This window comes from Vicia villosa, linkage group LG4, assembly GCF_029867415.1.
Source record: "Vicia villosa cultivar HV-30 ecotype Madison, WI linkage group LG4, Vvil1.0, whole genome shotgun sequence".
Lineage (NCBI taxonomy): Eukaryota > Viridiplantae > Streptophyta > Magnoliopsida > Fabales > Fabaceae > Vicia > Vicia villosa.
The window spans coordinates 190,657,268-190,673,538 of record NC_081183.1 but is presented as its reverse complement, the minus strand read 5'-3'; the positions used below and the strand labels follow the sequence as shown (position 1 = coordinate 190,673,538).

The following is a 16,271-nucleotide window of genomic DNA, read 5'->3' as shown; positions in this document are numbered from 1 at the left end:
AAAAAATAGTTTAAATATTAATTTGAAAAATAAATTATATAAAAGAATTCTGTAAATCAATTTTCTATTTGGAAATAAATTTTCTTAATTTTAAACCTATCAGCCATTCGAGGATTGTTTGAATCAGCTTTTCACATTATATATAAAAAAAAATTTAAAAAATATTATGATCTCTAATTTGAAAAAAATATTACATTTAAAGTTTTATTTTTTTTTAAAAAAGCACAAGATTTATAAGTAAAAAATATCACGACTAAAACCCTTTAAATTTCAACAACCCTTCACACATATAAATACAATTTATATTAAATGAAAAATCACAATGTACAAAACATATACTAGTTGCATATACTTTTAATGAAATGAAAATGGTAATTGTCCCACTCTTTTAGTTACGGTGAGTGGCTGTCACTACTCCCTAGCTATAGTAGCTATGTCTTGCAACCTCCACACTATTCAAATAACTCACATTAATTGATTACTACTTCCCTTCCTAAAAGAAATAATATCTACATAATATGATAAAGGTTACTCATCCTCTTCCAAAATGAATGATCTAATTCAATGAAAATTATTTAAATAATTAAAAAAATATCATTACTATGTACTGACGAATTCAATTTTTTTTTATAACTACCGATTTAATTCGGTTCGGGGATCAGTTCTAGCATCAAGTGGTTCCAGCCTTCTTCTGATCGTAGTTGTGGGGATTGAACCGTAATCCTCCCTATCAAGTTCAGCGTCAATCACCACTGAACTAACTAACAATTGGTTACTGACGAATTCACTTTTATTATAAATATAAAATATTATCTATAAGGTAATGCAACTAGTAATAGTTAAAATATAATTAAAAGAAATTAATGTAGTATTAAAAATTGAAAAGATTAGTTATTTTGAAAGTTTTTTTCCAAGAATCTTCGTACTTGTCATTTAATGTTTTTATTAGAGATGGTAAACGGGCATGTCCGCCTCGTTTGGATCCGTCCAACAAAAATTCAAAAAAAAAACGACGGGGCAGAATGGACATAATTAATTAGAATACGGGCTTAAAATCTAGTCTCGTCCCGCAAAATTCAAAGTCTTGAATCCATGGAAAATTGATGAATTGGGCGGTAATTGATGCATATTGGATGGTTTGATTGTTGTATAATATATATATATATATATATATATATATATATATATATATATATATATATATATATATATATATATATATATATATATGTATTATTTTCTATGTGATTTGGGGTGTTAGGGGTCGCAATCGGAGCTTTGAATGAGCTCCCATGGTGAAAACGTTGGTTCTAAATTTTTTGCAACAATGTGACAGTCGTCACGAGCATTACGGGTTGGTCGTCACGCGTCTGGACAAACTGACGGACGTCAGCATGATGACGGGGAGAGCGTCATGGTCTCCAAGTGGAAATTTCCTGTCGATCGTCATGGGGTAACAGTTTGTGAAGGAAGAGTACGGCAGGATGGGTGACGAGCTGGTCGTCACAATCATCAAGGATTGTTTTTGGGCATTTGGTCCGAATTTTGATGTTGTTTTCTCATATGGTCGATGTTAGCCTATTGTCTTGGTGTATTTGATGAATCAATTAATTAAGGTGCATTATTTTGATGATGAAATAATAGTTGAATTAATTCCATAATTACCAGTGATGTGAATATGTTTAAGAGTTCTAATATTGTGATTATAATTATGTACTGTTAAGGTAATTATAATTGATTGTGTTGAGGTAGGTAGTTCAGAAGTGGGGACTATTGTAAATATTGTATTGCATGTTGTTTATGGTCAGAAGTGGAACCATAAGTGTTGTTGTTGCATTATTTTGTATGTCATGCATCATTTTGTGTGAGTGTTTTGAAAGAGGAGATTCACGGGTTCAGACGTGAGGACCAGTGACTAGTTCGGGGTTCAGAAGTGGGGACCAGTGACTAGTCTAACGGTTCAAATGAGGAAACATTGTTGAGTGGACGAGATCAGTAACAAACCTCTGATGTCCAAATTGGTACCACATGCATAGAGTCGAGTTGTGAGTCACATTGCATACATGAAGGCTATGTGAGATGATTGTTGTGTTGTTGTGTAAATTAAATGTGTGTCGGTGATTGTGCGGTTTAAGCTACCCTTTAATTTTTTTACATCGTTAATATATTTGAGTGTACTCTCATCCTTTTGTTATTTGTTTTGTGTTGTTCTGTATAATGTTGTACAGATATTCACGAGGAGTAAGTGCTGCAGCGAGTTGGCGATGACTATAAAGCTCTCTCAGTTTTCTTTATTTTTTATCATTGCTTAGTTGGAACTATTGCTCTGATCTTTAACATCGAGGATGTGGTTGTTTAATTTTTTCTGAGTAGATGTGTGGATTTTGTTAATTTCATTAAGTACTTTATTTGACGATATAATGGAAGTTTATGGTATTTATTTGAGATCCGCTGCGAGTTTTTGAAATGAATTTGGAAAGTATGCATGTTATGTTGAGTAGCATCTTAAAATGATGATTTTATTCTTTTAAATTAAGAGTCGGAATTTTAGGGTGTTACACATATCACATGTTGTTGTAGCAAGGGCTTGATACTCAACTTCATTTGTATGGCAACCAAACTCGAGGAGGTTGGTTGGTTACCATTAATCATGTGTTTTTGACCTTACCTTATTGTGTTTGATTCCAGAAACAGGGAATGATTAAAAAAGATGATCCAGAAACAATCAATTGTTTCTTGATGTGCCATGATATGAAAGACTTGCTACAAAAGAAACACTAGCCTGAGATGGATTTCAAGATTGAACTCAACTAGCTCAATCAACATCTCAAAAACTAAAAAGTTATAGGGAAAAGTCTATCTAGGGAACATAAGCCTTGGATATAGACATATTTTAAGTATCTCAGTGTTCTGGTGGCAACATTATAATGATTTATTGTGGGATTGGTGAGAAATTGACTAAATGTTTGTGTGATGAATTTGATGCGGGGCTTGTGGTGGTGAGGTATAACAGTCTTCCAGTTGGGATTTTAGGGTGTTACACATATCAAATGTTGTTAGAGCAAGGACATGATACTCAACTTCACTTGTATGGTAACCAAAATCAAGTAGCTTGGTTAGTTACCATTAATCATGTGTTTCTGACCTTACCTTATTCTGTTTGATTCCAGAAACAGGGCATAATTTAAAAAGATGATCCAGAAACAATCAATTGTTTCTTGATGTGCCATGATATGAAAGACTTGCTACAAACTAAACACTAGCCTAAGATGGATTTCAAGATTGAACTTAACCAGCTAAATCAACATTTGAAAAACCAAAAAGTTATAGAGAAAAGTCTCTCTAGGGAACATAAGCCTTGGATATGGACATATTTTAAGTATCTCAGTGTTCTTCTGGCAACATTATAATGATTTAAGGCGGGATTTGTGAGAAATTGACTAAATGTTTGCGTGATGAATTTGATATTGGGCCTTGTGGTGGTGAGGTATAACAGTCTTCCAATCGTGCACCCATAAGCAAGAATATCTATGAATGCATGACTTGAATCATTATGTAGCTTGTTTAATGTATCTGTAGAAGTGGTGATTGGTTTAGAATAAAGTAGGTATTCATCTAAAAGAAAGTTTAAGCAATATTTTCTTTAGCACCAAGTGATTCCTTATTTAGAATGGGCAACCTCGAGGGCACCATCTTTGAATTTTTCAACCAGTAAATCTTACAACACAAATAAAAGTTCATCTTTACCAAATTGAATTAACTAATATAAGTAATGTTGACAAAAATATCTACTTACAATATTTTCTGCAAATTCCCGTGTAGCCTCTGATGTGAACTCGCCTCCTGGTCTTTGACGTGCCCTCTTCCACTTCTCATGGCATGGTGGTGGAGATGGGCTACAATCAAGGCTTTTAGAAGGATCTTCCAACTCTAGTTTTCTTTATTTTCTTTTTTCTTTAATCATTTTTCGTTCTAGTTTATCATATCCTCCATAAGACAATCTATGTGGACACATATTTATTTCCTTATTTTCCTTTCCTTTTTGGATCTTAGATAAGAAATCAGAGCTCCCCTCAAATGGTAGGTGTCCGTAATGTTGAACAATTGTTTAACGCCCATATTCTTAGCCCTCTAAATGCCATTTGGAAGGTTGAGGTGATCATGTATGAAGCCCCATCATCAAAATTCTTATCTCTAAGCAAGGGAGCTTCTTCATTTCCATAATGGGCCAAAGAAGATGTTCTTTGATGGAGCGTGACCACATCACCGCCTTAAGGTGCGTCATCTTCCAAATATATGGAGGATCCCGACGTTAGGTCAATGTAAATTTTCCTGTATGGAGATTTCTTCTTTTAATTTGGGGGGGGGGGGGGGTGGTCAGGCCTCACAAAAGAGGCAAGGTTTATGCTTGAAAGAGGGATCACATGGATGATCTGAGCTGCCCACTACCTTCTTCTTCTATGCAGCTCGAGTCATCAAGCCAGAATGCTCACTCTTCTAGTTGGACGCCCCTATCCTGCCTTGCTCATCTTTCTTCCTCTATAGCCATATTTCTTCTTTGAAACCGCCGAAGGAGGCATCCTCTTTGAAAAAGAAGCAAAATTTTAATATGCGTAACAAAGATAAAATGGGTATATAATTAAACCTTTCTTAAGTATCTGTCAAGTTATTTATTGTCTTCCTCACGATCCATCAACTCCCTCACATTCATAATGCAAAACTCTCCTAAGAAATCAATGGTTCTTTCTTCATCTCGCTAAGATTATCATTAATGAAGTCATTTATCGGCATACAATCATTCGTCCAATATAAAAGAAATCAATACTTGCCGATATCTTCAAAAATGACTATCAAACACTCCCTGTTACTTTGCACTCGTACAATTTATCCTTCAAACTCCTATAGTTTGACGAGTATGGATTGAGCAGGCCTCAATTGGAGAATATGCTTATAGAAACCCAAATTTCCTTGTCAACTCCCTTGGTACCATAGAAAGAAAAAACATGCCTGTCATAGGTAGGGGTGTGCAAAATATCCGGTTGTAATGCCCAAATCCATAACTAAATCTAAACCACTTTTAAATATCCGGATATAATTGAATGGTTATTAACCGGTTTAGTTATTATTGGTTTGGTTATTCATTTATATAATCCAGATATAATTAAATGGTTATTAACCGGTTAAATTATTTTGGATTCGGTTATAATCCGGTTATTATCCAGATCCAAATATTTTAATTGTCAAAATAAATTACTTTTTTTGGAAAATTATTTTTTAAATTGGATTTTTTTTTAAAACCGGTTATATAATAATAACCAAATTTGTAACCGATTTTACAACCAATTTTTGATTAAAATGTGGTTATGGTTATAAATCTAAACCATTTAAATGGTTTTAAAATGGTTATGGTTTGGTTTTTGAAAATAGCCAACCATGCACAGCCCTAATCATAGGCGTGATTCCAAGACCCTTACAAAAAAACTCAAAACCCCTAATGAAAGCTTAACCATTCAAATGTACTTGCAAGGAGGGGGTATTAACAATTTGCAAGACCCTGAACTCAAACACATTGAATGGGATCCTCATTCCCATGTCAAAAATAACACATGTTTACATATAAAAAATTGCTCCCTATCCCTCATTGCATCATCAGACTAGCTTTCTTGCCCTTAGTACATGACTCTAATAGATTGTCGTCTTCATCTCCAGTAATGGATATAAATAAAATTTTATGAAACAAAACCACCTCGACCACATTATTGAAAGCATAACTAATAGTCTTAACATAGTCATTGAAGCGAGCAATACTCGTAGTCACCATCAAGGATCCCTCCCATCCACCGAAAGAATAGGGCAAAATAATGTCACCATCACTGCCCTCGTTCCAATTAGAGTTAATAGATATACTTTCATAACTCCCAAACATCCCTAGTTCAACAAGTTTTAAATTGAACCTCCCATTATGTCGTCGTGAATTCTTCAAACAGTGATTCATATCCTACACCTCTTATCACGCATTTTAAGCTTGCTTAAATCGCCATTTTTCTCCACACTCTATAATGAACACGATCACCTAAGCATTTAAAAAGATAAAATAGGCAAGAGAAGCATAACTTAATATTTGTAGTGAAGATTCACTAGACAAAGTGTTTGATGAACGAACATTACTACGAAAAACACGTTTAACCTCGAACGCGAAATTGTTTTAACATCAGTCATAGAGACGAGGTAACGAAATACGGCATAATAAATTGCCATTTAACCCCTCAATTTTAGAATAACCGAGGGGATAATTAAAATGGTTGTTAGTTTGATCCCCTACTATAGTTTTTTTTTTATATTTTTTAAAACTAGCGCCACACACCTCTCGGTTTATGACCAAAACCGAGGGGAAAGAAAAAAACTTTTTTTTTAATAAAAATTATATTGTTTACATAGAATATTAATAAGTTAATTTTTTTTATAAACTACATTTTTTACACAAAATATTAAAGTAAAAACATATAACAAAATTTGAATTCGATTCATTGTCATCACTATCAATGAAGATCAGGTGTTGAATCTTTGAATCATTGAATCTCGTGGAAGACAAGTGTTGGATATTGCTTGCATTTGTTTCAGATAAAAAAAAAGGATTAGATAAATAAAATAAATATTCAGCTATATGATTGTTTAAGAACACAAATCTTGAACCCAAATAATTTTCTGCGCTGTCAATCCATCATAGAGAACTTTTTCAAGCTTCTTTAAGTTTCAAGTGTTTCATTATCAATTTTTGATATTCATAATATTTTTATAATGAATCCCTTTTAGGTTTTATGCGGATTACTAATGGAAGTGTCTTGAGCGTTGATACTCGTTAAATGGACGACAAAGTTTTTTTAAAGACGATGAAGAAACTCAATAAATACGTTTATATTTCTCCTCGGTTATGACTCAACACCAAGGTAAAAAATATAATAAAAATAGATTCCATCTCAAGCAACATATACCTCTCGGTTTCTGTTAAAAACCAAGGGGAAATAGCTTCTTTTTTTATAAATAAATTACATTATTTACACAAAATATTAAAATACATTGTTTACAACAAATTTGATTCATCATCGTCGCTGTTATTCTTGAAGAATAAAAAACCTTTGTTTTTATCCAAATTTTGTTGTATACACTTTATGCGCATTATTTTCAAGTTCAATAGATTGAAAGCATCCAACTTCTAATAAGTTATATGTTCAAACATGAGAAATTTTTGCTGCACTTGCAATCTGTTCCAAGATATCTTTATCTTGAGCAAATGTTTTCATGGCAAATGCTTTCACAAGAAAGAGAACAAGATATATAGTGGTGAATGTAGAGACTTTATGAATGTATAACATAGATTCGTTGTTGTAACTGAGTAACAAAACCCCTCGGTTCTTTTTTAAAATTGAAGGGAAAGGTTTTTTTTTCTTTTTTAACAAAAATAAAATAAAATAAGGAAACCCCTCGGTTTTATCAAAAAATCGAGGTAATATCTTACTTGCAAAAAATGGTGAATGATAAAAAAAATTGAAGGTTTCCATTTTAATTTCTTACCATTTACCATTTTTGAGTGCTGCAATTGCTTGCAATTTACATGCATGTTTAGCAATAAATTTCTCAATGTCAACTGAGGAAAGCAATGTTGTTTTTTTATTGACAATATAGGAAGGTTATTCCAAAAATACAACAACAACATCAACATCGTTATGTGAGATAGATTGCAAGAGCAAAAAATATATTTTGTTAAATATAGAAGATCAACATACTACACAAAACATTAAAGATTTTTTCTGTCTTGCAATCCATCGCAAGGAATGATGCGTACGAGTTCGGAGCAACTACATATAAGTTAGGTTTAGGGTAAAACTTTATTAACGAGTACTTTTATAGTAAATTTTGATTATTTAATCTCTCAGTTATTACAGAAATTGAATGAATAGATCATTTAATTTACAAATTAAAAATAAAATAAAAATAAAGGCACCACTTTTAGAGAAATACAAACATAAACAACATTTGCTGGGACTCGAAACATGTCCTGAATTATTTTTCCCTCGATTATATTCTGAAACTGAGGGATTAAATGGTATTTATTTATATAAAAAATAAAACATGGCGCGCCTTGGTATTATACCTCGATTTTTATTGGGTGAGATGAAAGTTTTGTCATGAAATGTATTATTTGTAGTGGTGGAACTAGTGGAACGAAAAATGGTATTTGTAATACAAAAGGGGCCAATATTGAGTAAATGGTGAAAATAGAAAGAAAGAGGATCATACATTTATAAAGAAAGAGTTTCCTTCTTGACCAAGTAGACATCCATAGGGTCTCATCTGTTATTGATGTGACAGAGCATCAACAACCCTAATTATAGGCATGCAAATAAAAAAACATGTGGAATTATTCGGTCATTTCCAAAATAGTTGTAATAATTTCTTTGCATTAATTGCACGCCACGGTCGAAAATCAAACCTAAACGCACATGTTAATTAGCAAGCTAGTTGGTGTCCACTTCAAACATGCCCTAATTATTTCGCTCTTACAAGACTCGTGCTCGAGGGACTGTAGACTATAATTGTAGTGTTATATTTCTAGGACACCTAAAACAGGGCGCCCTCTCCTAACAACTGTACCGCCCAGGCGTAATCTAAGAGACTCGCTCAAAGGAATCCACGACGTGGGGGGCAAAGGAAGATGGAGTCTCCACTAACTCCTAGAAAGTAGGTGGTCAATAACTTCTCCTACTAAAGATGGAGCAATTACTACCACAAAAGGGAACTTGCCTTAAAACACCACCGTATAGGGAACTTGCATATCCCCGCCCTTGTCATGGAAACATGTACATATGTACTTTTTTATCAATAATATTCTAACTTCACTCATACAAACCTAATGCTTAAAGGATTGTGGAATCAAATGTTCAAGCATAATCACTTCGTCTAAATAAGCCTCATGCTTAAGGGACTACGAACATGAATATCTTTGGTCAGACCCAAAGATCTCGTCCGGTCGACTTTTCAACTCCTAAATGACATGATGAATACTTTAGATAATAAGTGGCAAGGTTATGTGGAGAATTCATGATCAAACTCGTCCCACATCTTCTATGTTGTGTCTCATGGGAGAACATGTCAAGCCACGTGTTAAGCGAGTCAAACAAGATTCTCTCAATCAATAACTGAAGTATTCGCTAGTCATGAGGTTAACCCCGCTTCCGTCATAAAATGATGAGATTCCACTAGTAATCAAATCGATCTCTTCAATGGCTCTTCTACCAGATGGTCACGTCTATAAATACCCAACTAGATAATTGGGTAGATTTATTCACTATTTCACATATTCAAACCTAAAGACCTTTTGTGCTCCATAACACAAGCATGTTCTATATTATTGTATTTATAGCTAGTATACATTCTCTCACTATTTACCATCACTCGTTTGTAGGCAAATTTTATATATATTGGATGAATACACTTCGATATTATATTTATTTTACTAATAATTATCGTTGCATTTAATTATATTGAATAAAAATTAGTTTAAAAAATACTATATAAAAAGTAATAGCATAATTAAATTATTAATTAAAAATATTTTTTCATGTCGTTTTACATTTTTCCTCTAATAGAATAACTAATTTATCAAATATTTAAATTAACTTATCAATTATAATCGACCATCTATCAATTATCGGAAATTTGATGCAAACAATCATTTTTTTCAATTTTATTCTCATAATAACCATCATTTCCACCTACTTCTTAAAGTAACTCATTTTTAAACAAAACAAATATTGGAGCTAAATGTGACACCAATTGAATTAACGATTTTATATGGTGTAGCAAATTCAATTGGCGACTGCATGTATTTCATAAGAGATATCACCACTTAGATCTTGTACAGTATCGCTAATTCAATTGACGACATCTCTTATTTTTTAAATAGAGGCGCCAATTCATCCAACAACACCTCTTCATTCAATTTTTTCAAGGTGAATTTTTATCTACCCATCTCAAAAAGTTGGGTAAGGTTATCTTCAATGTAAAATATTTTAAAAACAACAAATAATTATCTATCATATAAGAAAATTAAATGTTCTTGAAATCTCAATTTTGCCCTTCTGTTCTCTCAGCTTGCCACGTGGATATTCTTAGAAAGCTCCATTTCAATTGTTTTTGTCTTTCACCTTTCTCAATGCCTTGCTTTGTTTTCTTATTGAAACAATATTTTATTCACTTCTTTTTCACTTTTAACCTCTTAAACAACTTCTTTTTCCAACTTCACACTCATCCTTTTAAATCACAACTTTCTTTGTTACAGCTTCTACATCTTTCTCCCTCCTTCCCTTTTCTCTTTCTCTCTACCACTCAAATTCATCTTTGTCTCAACTTATGTGTTTATTCATCATCAAATTTCTTTCTTATATATTTTTTCTTCATCTGCTATGTAGGTTGACTTTGGAGATATAAAAATGGAAGATCTACAAATCATATTCGAAATCAAGCACAAGGTATGTCGAGAATCCCCTATATCATAATCTGTAACTACATCACTTTGTTTTTCTGGTCAACAACATTGTCAATTTTTTAATGATTTTAACTTTTCATTTTTGTAATACATCTACAAATATAGTTGTGACAAGCTTGCAGATCTAAGGTTGAAAACATAGATCTGTGATTCTCCAATGTGTTCATTTCTACATAATAGGTAATGTCATACACTATGTTTCAACTCTATTTACTTCAACTCTCTCTGATTTGTATATTTATTTTTTTTTAGATCTGGAAATTTCTCTGCTTCATCCTTCCAAACCTTACAAATAGTATATTCAAATTGAACGTTTTCGAAATTTTCATTTTGTTTTCTCTTCTTTATCGTTCCGCACCTTATATGTAGTATATAAAAATCAAACCTTTTTAATGATTTCGTTTCGTTTTCTTTGCATAACCTTTCCACATTTTACAAGTAGTCAATAAAAATAAAAACTTTTGAAAATTAAATCATTTAATATGATGTTTCAATTTAGTATTACTGTAAAATGAAAAGGGATGTAGAATCAAAATTTACCTAATATTACAACTATGGTATTGTATTTTCAGTCCTTTTTCTTGATGATTTATTCCTGCTAAAACTCTCATGACTTTATGAAATGATTATTTAGGTTTTGGACCTATTTTCAGTCCTTTTTGGATCTATTTTTTTATTTTTAACACAATTTTATTTCTCTTTGTTTTAGAATTTCCAATGAAGCATGTTATTGATATGATATTTCCTTAATATATTTGGTATATGGAAGTTATAGCATATGGAATTGATTCAAGAAATCACAAGTAAGTTTTTCCTACCTCTCTATTTACTATTTTTATTTTTCATTTGATATTAAGGCCTTTGTTTTTCATTAAAATTTTATATATCTCCCAATATCAAGAACATAAGTTAAGTATTTGATTTAACAATTTTAATTGTATGTGTTGTATTTATAAAAGAAGTAAATATATATATACATCTGGATTATTATGTACTTTTGTATTATTATTATTTTTTGGGTGAATGTTACATAAATCTGAACTCAAGAATGATAAAAATACTTTACATTTTTCATTCATGGTTATGTTTCCCATGTCTTGTCCTATTTGAATTATAGCTATGCAAATCTAATACATTCATTTATAAATTGCAGTAACCAATGAACATTGCAGCTATCAAAAGACATTATTACTCCTACAATATAGTGCCATCATTTTATGATTTTGAGAAATGTTGATTAACTATTAATTATATTTTATCTTTTAGTACTTAAATATTTTATTTTATTTTATATGCATTATGTATTATTATTTTGTATAACTAATAATTATAAATGTTATTTTTATTACATTCAAAGAATTATATGGAAATTATAAAAAAAAATTATAGTTTTTATTACATATATATATATATATATATATATATATATATATATATATATATATATATATATATATATATATAAATATATATAATTAATATTTATATATAGCAAATAAGAAAATTATTTAGTAATTAATAAATTGTTTTTGATTATCATAAAAATATTAACTATGCCAAACCAACAAATATGTTAAATTTGCAATAATTTTTAATTAAGAACATGAACATAGTTTAAATGGTAATTAAGTTATAGTTGTGAGAAGAATAAAGAAAATTATTCATTTTAAATGCATATTTATGAGTGAATCATATTCAAAGCATTTACATATAAAAATGGTACATTTGCACAACCAATAAAAAATGTTAAATATGAAATAATTTCTAATTAAAAAAATGAACATATTTTAAATGGTAATTAGCTATATTTCTGAGAAGAATAAAGAAATTAATCATGTATGTTAAAAAAAAGAAATTAATCATTTTAAATGCATATTTATAAATGAATGGATATTCAAAGCATTTTTGGATTTTGAAATGATAATGTTTTTCAGATCAACATTTAAAATAGTTTTCCAAATTTATAAATGATCAGCATTTTTATAAATAGCAATTTTTTTTATCATTCACATCAGCATTTTTTGTATGATCAACATTAATGATTTTTAATTAGCATTTAAAATAATTTTCTAAATTTAATTTTTACATTTATTTCATCCTTTTTTATAATTATTCTTTCCCTAAACTTATCAAGTATTTAGCACTTCATGCCCTTTATAGTTTATAATTTATAATATCTATCTTATAAAAAGCTAACTAAACACAAATTTAGATCTCTATAAGTTTTTATATGTATTCATCATTTTTAATAAGTCAAATCATTATTGAAAACTTTATAAGCCAACTCACTTACAAATTTTAAATAGATATATTTTTACCAATGCCAAGTTTTTAGATAATTACACTACAAAAAATATGTCCATTTTATAGAAAGAGATGGAAAAAAATATGAATCATGATTCATGACTAACCTATCAAGTCTATAGTTTTATAATGTCTATAGTTAGACTCCACATGCTCTCTCTTTTTTTCATTTCTCCATTGTTCATTATTATTTTCTTCACCTACTTCATGATTTGCACTAGATTTTTTGTACAAAATTTCTTGGGAAGACAAAACTTTTCTGCACCATATTTTTTACCTATCTAACATATCATATAACATCATTACACAAGTTATTATCTCATAAATTTATTATGAGAGGAAAGAGATTTGTTTCCATATTCTAATTTGATCTCCTTTCAACGACCATTTATCACATTAATTTACTATTATATAATTTTTTTATTGAAAAAGTGTACCGAAAATCATGTTGGAGAGAGAATAATTTTTGCCTTTTCAAATATTTGACACTTCTATTAGATGCATGCAACTCTTCCTACTTCCCAATGTTCCAATGCATGCTACTTTTAAAAAAAAAATCCAAATTTCAAAAGACAACTTTTTCTTCCCCTACTAAAGTTATTTTTAAATATATTGTGGAAAAGAGATTCTACTGCATGCAAGATCTTTTTCTTCAAATATATTGTGGAGAGAGTTGATTTCTCAACCAACATTAAGGACAAGTGTAATTTGTTTTCCTATTTTTCATGTTATGGTATATTTGTCTATAACTTTTCATCACAAACGTACATTTTTGCCTCTATATTCATGTCTCACAATAGGATTGAAAGTTTAATAAATGGGACATTAATTTTTTTTTATCAAATACTTATTTTTTAATTAAACACATGTGGACTCAGTATCAGCAAAAAGTTAAAAAGTATGAATAATCACACTTTACCATAATGGTTTTGTGATACTACATCTTTTTAAGTGAAGTTTGATCCAAACACCCTACATATGATATGACACACTCATGATAACTTATTTCTTCCAACTTTTTACAGTTTCCCATTTACAATTTTTGTCACAACTTCCAATGTATCACGTTTCACGGATCCCTACCACGACTATTTTGTTTTGGTACCTAAAGAATTATGGCTTACTGAAATGTCTATGGTCTAAACAAATAACAAAACTTCTATCAACTATTGAAAATGTAAGCACATGTCTATGTCATTAACAATATAAAAAAAAATCATTGTTCTTGAAAATACCATTAATATATATATATATATATATATATATATATATATATATAATATAATATCAATTAATTTTAAAAAAATTCTTGGAAAGACAAATATCTGCTTTCCCCTTCTATTATTCTATTGACAGTATGGTGCAAACTGCATTTTCCTACTTCTCTATTCCAATGCCTTTTCTATATTGTGTTGTCAAATCATCATTTTCTTTCCTCATTTCTTTTATTCATTATAGTATAACATAATCAAATCAATTTCAAATAAAAACACTCTTTTTTAATGCAACTTTTTCAAATCTATTCAATCATTTCCTATCTTAGAAAATTATTTTGTCATTATAAAAAGTCTTATTTTTCTAAAATAATAAATCTATTAAATCTATATATATATATATATATATATATATATATATATATATATATATATATATATATATATATATATAAGTAAAAAGATATTGGATAAAAAAGCATAAGTAAAGTATGAGTTAAATGATGTTAAAATGATATGCTAATATAAATAATTCATAATTATTTTACTAATTGTGTAAATTATATAATAATAAATATTTTATCATTTAAATAAACTACATAACACAAATTATAATAATAGAATGAGCTAGCTCTTTGCCAAACATGACTTTAAATCCAACACTATCCCAATTAACTAATTTCCTTTTAATTTTCTTCTAATAACTATTCTATTTTTTATTAATTTATACTTATGTTGAATAATATATAAGAAAATTTATGCTTCTAAAATGAAATTAATAATATTTTTAAGTTAGTTTTAGTGTATAAAATGTGATGCAAAAATAAGATTATATTTTACTAAACCTTTTTGTACATGGAACATGAAGTTATTGATCAAAATATTGATTATTAACGGGACATGAAATTACTGATTAAAATATTGATTATTAACGGGACATGAAGTTACTGATCAAAATATTTTTTAAGGTACACGAGTCATGATGATACATACATTGATTCCAATATTGCATGGTTTGGCTAAAATATAATATAGTATCCAATATTTTAAATCTTTCCTTAGAAACACAAATATTTTATCTCAATTTTCTCTTTCTTCATAAATTTCAAATTCAAATAATATTCTTCTACTCCTAATGAGTTAATATATATCTTCCTATCTTTTATTCTTATTTTCAAATATTATTTTCTTTTTTATATTCATAAGATTTCTCTTTAATTTTTCTCATATTTTTTTCATTCATAATTTTTTTAGCTTTTATTTTTTATTATATTTTTTATATTCTATTATTCACATATTTTATATTAAAATTTTTTATTGATCTATACATTTTTTTTATATATTTAATTAATTTTTTTACGGGTATCAGACATTTTTCTATACATTCAATTATTATTTTTTCACGGGTACCAGACACTTTTCTACACATTCAATTATTCTTTTTTCACGGGTACCAGACATATTTCTATACATTCAATTATTATTTTTTAACGGGTACCAGACATTTTTCTATTAAAAAATGTACATCTGAAACAAATGCGCGTCCCGTACCAGAACCCGTGCGGACGCACGGGTTTGTTACTAGTACTATTTAATAAATAATTAAATATATTAAAATTAAATAATATCAAATAATTAATTAAAGGTATATATCCAACTTTTCGTAATGGGTAAGAAAGTTATTTTTTATTTATTTAAAAGTGAGTTACTTTAGAAAATAGGTGAAAATGATAGTTATTATGAAAATAAAATTAAAAAAATAAGTTATTTGCATAAAATTTTCTCAATTACCATCTATAAAATATTAGGTAACTTTCAACTATTTTTTAACAGAACATTTTTTTTCTCTCGGAGTTGAAAACTGCACAATTATAGAGTAGGGACAAATAGGCGGGATGTGAACTTTTACATCCACTATGGAACTTAATGAATGTATTTCCATTAGAAAATAATCCAAACATGATCAACAACCATCATCATCTTGTTTTCTAACTTAATTTAGCTCCTAACAAAATCTTACTTATAATAAGCTTCTAATGTCATCATTAGCATAAGTAAAACAAAAATCATTATTTTCAATTCTTAGAGAATTGGCAATATAAATATAAAATATCAATAAAATTATTTAAAAAATAGACCATAATTGAAAATGCACGATGTTAAAACTCAACAAGTTTCAAAGCAACCTCAAAATCATACAAGCTCTA

General features: G+C 29.2%; 1 long non-coding RNA gene across 1 annotated transcript; it reads left to right on the top strand.

Moving 5' to 3' along the window:
• The first annotated feature begins 10,304 nt into the window (after nucleotides 1-10,304).
• LOC131594133 (uncharacterized) lies at nucleotides 10,305-11,829 on the top strand. The gene is made up of 4 exons (XR_009281287.1): nucleotides 10,305-10,529; nucleotides 10,652-10,726; nucleotides 11,256-11,349; nucleotides 11,700-11,829. It is a non-coding gene; the product is annotated as an uncharacterized LOC131594133 (long non-coding RNA).
• Nucleotides 11,830-16,271: the final 4,442 nt, after the last annotated feature.